Source organism: Triticum urartu, chromosome 3 (genome assembly GCF_003073215.2).
Source record: "Triticum urartu cultivar G1812 chromosome 3, Tu2.1, whole genome shotgun sequence".
NCBI classification, from domain to species: domain Eukaryota; kingdom Viridiplantae; phylum Streptophyta; class Magnoliopsida; order Poales; family Poaceae; genus Triticum; species Triticum urartu.
In genome coordinates this window covers 71,844,764-71,851,553 of record NC_053024.1, presented here as the reverse complement: position 1 = coordinate 71,851,553, position 6,790 = coordinate 71,844,764, and the positions used below count along the sequence as shown (strand labels likewise).

The 6,790-nt window shown below is 41.5% G+C and overlaps 1 long non-coding RNA gene across 18 annotated transcripts; it reads left to right on the top strand.

Annotated features, from left to right (window-relative positions):
• The first annotated feature begins 1,143 nt into the window (after positions 1–1,143).
• On the top strand, positions 1,144–6,483 carry LOC125542928. Of its 18 annotated transcripts, none has more exons than XR_007298182.1 (10): positions 1,145–1,405; positions 1,510–1,774; positions 1,871–3,779; positions 3,861–4,074; positions 4,492–4,546; positions 4,966–5,115; positions 5,245–5,406; positions 5,727–5,821; positions 5,989–6,064; positions 6,152–6,483. It is a non-coding gene; the product is annotated as an uncharacterized LOC125542928 (long non-coding RNA). The 18 variants fall into 18 exon arrangements; XR_007298173.1 differs by having other exon boundaries at positions 5,245–5,821; positions 6,152–6,185; positions 6,272–6,483; XR_007298185.1 differs by lacking the exon at positions 5,989–6,064 and having other exon boundaries at positions 5,245–5,821; positions 6,152–6,185; positions 6,272–6,483.
• The last annotated feature ends 307 nt before the right edge of the window (positions 6,484–6,790 follow it).

Sequence of the window (6,790 nt, the reverse complement as noted above, 5' to 3'; positions counted from 1 at the left end):
ATTGAGACCAAATTACAAATATCTTTACTTGTATCTTCTCCAAAGCGAAAACTCTCATCCTCCCACCCGGTCATGAAGAGTGGTGCCCTTTAGGCTTTAGCCTATCTGCATAAATTTGATAGCCAACAACCCCTTCAAAAAAATGTTTTCTGCGTGCAAAGGGGAAAATAAAGTACAAGCAAGCGAGAGTATCAAACTAACCGAGATCTACCCATGGAAGGCAGAAATCGAGTGAATCATGGTGGTTTGTGAAAAGATCATCGATGTCGAGGGGGAGATAAGCTCGCTACTGCCGCATCATTTTCACTAAACAAGAAAAGAGAGAAAGTGAGACTAAATTACAAATATCTTTACTTATATCTTCTCCAAAGCTCAAACTCTCATCCTCTCGCCCAGTCGTAAAGAATGATGCATTTACGCTTTAGTCCATCTACACTCATTTGATTGCAAGCAATCCCTTTAACAACATGTTGCGTGCGTGCAAAGGGGAAAATGAAAGCATAAACAAGATTATAGAACTAGCCAAGGTCTACCCGTGGGAGGCACGTCAGGGGAATCAAGGCGGGTTGTGAAAAAATCATCGAAATTGAAGGATAAGACAAACTCGCTGCCGCCACATCCCGACACCTTCTCCACCGCCAACAGCATTGGCAAAAGTCCGCTACCATCTCTGGAAACTTGATCACGAGATAGGTCGACACACTCCATAGTTTTGCGAGACAAGAGGAGAGCAAAGAAGCACGATTAGTGCGCGAGTTTGGATCATTGGATGGAGAGAAGAGGAAAGTGCCCGACAGGCAAGTAAAGGACTACTGGCTCATATAGATCACCTTTTTTCTTTGTTTTGGGGCTCGAGCGGGATTGTTCGGTGGTTAACCTAATGAATGAATGGTCGTTACATGTCTCCTCCTTTTAACGGTACTTAAAAGACATTTTTTAAACCATTTAAAAAGGAAGTCACGGGCATGTTACGGGTCACATGTGCGTGTACTACTCCAAGAAACATCCCTTATTCAACTTCCTGATGGTAATAAAACCCTTTAACAGTCGCGCAATGTGCGCCCTTTTGCGATAGCCACGTAAGCAGTTTTTACTGTCGCTGTGTTTTACTGTGCAGGAGGAGAGAAACAAAAGGTGAGCGACTCTCGCACCTCTCGCACATAGCGTCCATTATTTGTTCTCTCCTCCCCAGCTAGGGTTCACGACGCCGCCGCCGCCGCCGCCCGCGCTCGTGCTCTCTCTCTTCATCTCCCATCCCGAGCTGGACCTCCTCCAACCACATCTCCCCTGATCTTCTCGATCGATTTGGATCTCAGGAGCGAACCGGAGGAAGGCCAGGTGCCCGTTGCCGAGACAGGGGCGATGAGAAGTGGGTCGCCGCCGCCGCCGCCATCCCGGCTCAAAGGTCAGTAGCGCCGCCATCTTCCTCCCTTCGACTCAGACGCCGCTTCCTCTTCTCCCCTTAGTCACAAGCTAGTGTTCCCTCTGCCTCCATCCCCACACTTGCAGCGGCGACCCAAGGAGGAGCTCCGGACTCACAGGAGGAGCTCAAGCAGCGGCGGTGGTCCACAACGCCATCATGGTCTTCCTCTGCAGGAGCAGCGCGGGCCATAGAGACGTCCTGCCCCAGCGTCGCCGCCCGTCCACCCGACGAACGAGAGAGGCATCAAGGGGGAGATGCACGGCAGAGATGCACACGCTCTTCCCTGTGGGATGACGGTGGTGTTCCTTCCTCCAACAAAATTCCAGCCCCTTGATACATAGTCAGATTCAGGTTCGCTCTTTATCAATTTGATGCCAAATATTCTTGTTTGGTTGAGGTGGTGATCAAGGGGTGGAATTAGTTGACGCGTACAATTTATTGGCACAGCCCCACACCAGCGAGTGCTTATGGCGACGACGATGACAAAGCAAGCTGACTGCTACTTCCGGAGTATTACTGGATGATGCTTTGTACAGCAGCAACACACACGTACACAACAGCCTCTGCTGATCGATTCTGTGGCCGGCCAAAAAACGCTGTGCAGGCCAACAAAATCAATTGGACTGCCACAGGTGCCTGCTGTTTGCTTTATTACTAAATTCATGGTATGCAGGGTACATGCATGTATGGATCAATACTTGAATAGTTGGACTGCTGACTGAATAGGTTCATATGTGAAAACAGCATTTTTTAAGCATAAGAGCATTATACTTATTCAGATTTGGTTGGAACATACATACACCAGCTAGGCCAATTGCTTTTTTCATGCAACTGTTATCATGCATTGATGTAGCAATATTTTAAGGGAATGTTAGAAGTGTCTTGCTTAGCATTTTCTTTTTGTTTCAAAGAAAAGTGGTTATTGATGTAAACTTAGCATCAGGGCTGTACCACGGGAATCTAGGCCCCGGAGCAAATCACAATTTAGGCCCCATGTATAATAAAGACAATTAAAATTTAATTTTACTAATCACTGCAGATTTGTGGTAGTATTGATTTCTCAAAGAATTACATCACACCGAAAGAAAAATCTTCGAGCCATTAGGATGCCAAGGGTGTCATAGATTTTTTTTTAATATTTGCTAGAATGGTGCACAGATTCAAGAAAGAACAATAAATCAATTTAAGAACAGATAGGTGAAAAGGGAAGAAACGACCTTTGGTTGTTGAGTAATGATTATGAAACAACTTCTGCTCCAGGGATTGGGTCGAGCCGGTGACCAAGCAGGGAGATTCCAATCATCTGAATTTTTGATGGAGTCCATTGGATGGATCAATGGAAGAAGAGGTAGAAAAGCGCCTAGTAATTGATACTGGTAGTTCCTTGGTGAACTTGCCATCAATGGCTTTCTTCTTCGATAAATGTAAGCCATTGGAGGAAGGAGACGAAGAGGCTGGGAGTTAATTTCCAGCGAATTAATCTGGGGATTTGATTTGCTGGTGGGCACTGAGGAACAGTTAATTTCCAGCGAATTAATCTGGAGAATTCGATGCGTCTGGTAATCTGCTTCGAGAGTTCTCCTTTGGGCTATGAAAAAGAGACTAGTAGTTTGGTTGTGGGCCTCGGTGGGTAGTGGTTACACAGTTAGCTGCCAGTAGTACTATTTCTTTCTCTTTACAATCTCACGGTTCATTTATTTGTATTCCCCCCGCTCAACTTTTTTATCTGTAGTCCTCTCATTAATACATGCTTAGACAAATTAGAGGCCCCAAAAATTTTGGGGCCCTGTGCAGCTGCTCCGGTTGCACATGCAGAGATACGGCCCTGCTTGGCATCAAGACAATTTAAGTATATTCAATAATGCAGGGGATGTTAAATCTACTGTTATTTGTGAATAGTACTCTCTTTTTTGCTATGGTTCCATTTGTGGTTTCTCATGTAGCAATGTCATGGTTCGTTAAATCTTTCACACACAATGAAATGTTTAGGAAACTCGATCCAGTAAAGTGGAGTGTTAATTTATCTAAATACGTTTAGTAAGTTCATCATGTAGCAAATTTTGCCATAAAATTTGTCATGAAAGTATACTTTATCGGCACTATTTTCCTATATATATTATTTCTGTGCTAGACATTTTTCAGCTAACTAGAAAAAAAATACATCACCTGAAAAGACTACGTACGTAACTCAATAGTTAATCCAGTGCCACATGTAGAAGTAGACTGGTTACAGAATCTTTCCAACAATCTGGCAAGTACTGCATATATCTAACTTGTTACAGAATGCAAATGACGGAAGAACTCTGACAAGTGCACCTTGATCCTTACTGAAGGAGATTCAACAAAGGCTTTGGCTGTGAGTAATACGAACCTATTAAAAAAACATAGTCTGCGATTTCACTGTCATACTGAAGAGTTTAGCCTGATTTCATTGCAGATGGCGGATGGGATCACTATGGTGTGTTTCCTCTCAGGGGTAAATTTAAATGTGAGAGAAGCAAGCCATAAGCAGTTAATGGGGAATGCAGAGATCCAAAATATAAAGAAAATATTAGGTCTGCAACATGAAAAGAAGTATGATAGCACGAAAGGCTTGAGATATGACCACCTTATGATAATGACAGATTAGGTTTGCCCGACAACTTTTTCAGGTAATGTCTTCCGACACAACAGAGTCTTGCAAAGTTAACACTAAATTTGTTTACGTTAAGACATGCTTTTTCTCTACAAATTCAGTTTCTTAACATGGTTGTCTGATGTCTCTGTCCATGGTTACTAAGGCAAGTAGTATGCTGGTGTGATAATATGCTTGCATTTTACAATGTTGCAATTCAATTTAAAGAGTTTAGCCTTAATAATATTGCTGCAAGTTTTTATTTGGCACATCATTAGAAGTAGTATTTAGTGTTGCAAATCTGCTTCTAAAAACATTTTAGATATTTGTTTTAGACATAATTAGCTCCATACTTTCTTAGAATGATATTGCCAATTTGTTTCAAGGGATAAAATCGTGACGTTATATTGTTCTGTGTAGTTGATTAGTTCTCTCTATGTTCTGAACATTGCAGGACAATGCATGAGATAGCATTTGCATCTACTAATAAGCCAAAGCTACTTAGCCAGGTAAACAAACTTACATGACGACGTGAGCCACCGCCGATTCTCCCTGCCTCTAGCCCCCACTCTTCTTATTTCTCTCTCATTTTCTTCCTCTTTGACTGCCCACCTGTCTATGCAAATGACACATGATTTTGGTACAGTTAGTGCAATTTGTTTCATGCTCGTGCATTACTAAACTAGGTTACAGTGAGAACCTAGGAAGAGTGTAGTGTTCCTTTCTGAGCGTTGGATGCATGTTGGTCTTTTTGTCAAGATAGGTCATTGTATATTTTTCCTGATTGTCGAAAATGCCTTCATCTGCAGATTAGTGGTGTGTGGATTAAGATTTCAGCCATGGGTGACTTTGCCTTCATAGCTGGGGCATATGCTTTCGAAATCTTTGTCCATCGTTGATTTAGCTGTGTAATCCCTTTGCTGGACAGGAAAGCATGATCGCTTGGACATCATAAGCAATTTGTGATGCCGAGGATCTTGTAGAGGATTTAGGAAAGTGAATTCCAACATTATTGAAGCAAAATTGGTGAAGTTGAATGAGGATTGGAGATGGCGTGTAACCTACTTACACATAGATGGTATGCTCGTGATCTTGCATGCATTGCGAAAAAGCTCTATGTTGTATGTAGTGGTAGTATGCACGATATAAGCTTTATACCATCTTATGAATATAGTATGGTGGCAATAATCTTTAACATGCATGGCAGGAGACTCGGGATGGCTGATCTACACAGGCGTGGGCACCATGTTTATTACTCTTTGTTACCCAACATAATTTCCGTTTATAAATTTAGCTAGCGGCCGTGCACATCTTGAGGTGTCCGTCAACTCCAAACACAAGCCCCATTCCCCTGTATGACTAAATTCAGGTATTCGTGAGGTGAATAAGATATATAATGATAAAACCTGTAGTTTTGTTATCAATGGTTTTGCATTGTGTCTTGCTGCAAATGAATTAATTGTTTTTTGCATGTCTAATTTTTACGATGTGTTGAGGCCTTCATAATGTTAATTTTGAATTTAAGAACTGTGCTCTTAAGATATGTCCTTTAACCATTTGTTTTCTTCTTTTGCCGATTTCAAGAAATAGTTCCTTTAAATGTTGGAAATGTTCTTGGTACTAAAGACAATGTTGCAGCAAAGAAGTGGGTATCACTTATTGATGACCAGGTGATGAATATATTGGTAGGGATACATGTAATGGACCATATTTTTCACCATTCCCATATGGCTATGGACTTGAACACCTATGGAAGAAGAAGATGTGTAGCCAAATACTTCTAGGTATTATCTGTTGGCATGTTCCATGAAAATTCACATATGCAAATGTTTCTGCTCAGTAGTCCTAGGCGCATGTTTGATCTTTGCTGGTCAACTTTTGTTAATATAGACTCTGATTGTTCTGTAAAGATATGCCTTCCATACCTCATAACTACTTCACTCTCTTCTAGGAGTACTATATATATGCATGTGATATTCACTATACCTTTTCTCATTGCCCATTACTTCACGTGCAATATAACATATGTAAGTCATCTATCTACTGATTCTGTTATATAAAGCTTTCCTTCCCGCTCTACTTATTATAGTATGTACTTCCTGTCATGATTGCAGTATGTAGCAGCCAAGGTGATATGCACGAGCCAAGGTGATACTGAGGAACTTCTTAGTTCATACCGATTACATGAGTATAGAGGACAAGTTTGTTAAATGTTCATGTTTTGTTATTGCCAGTGACTTGATATGCATGTGTTCTGATGATCCAACAAACACTGCCTCTTTTGGTGATCACCCACCTTTTGGAGCATGTTGAACTTTGATTTCAATCCATGTCCGTGTCTTTATGATCAGTCATTGACATTGTGAGACTGTCACCTCTGTGTTAATATAGAGCTATTATTAGCTCACTCTGCTTTATGATTGAAGACTCTGCTGCTACTATTCTATTCCCTGTATTCTTTTTATTTAACAAATGACGCTCATATGGACTGTATAAACATGTTCACAAATGCATCAGCTGGATTAGTGCGCCTAAGCACGCAGAGGAGGCGCGCCAAGGGCGCGCCCCAACCACTAGTAATGTAGTATACATAGAGTGGTGTAAACATATACGACATGCTAGTACGCATTACCAATATACTCCCTCTGTCCAAAAATACTTGTCCTAGAAATGGACAAAATGGATGTATTTATAACTAAATTAAATCTAGATACAACCAGCTCTAGGACAAGTATTTCCGGACGGAGAGAGTA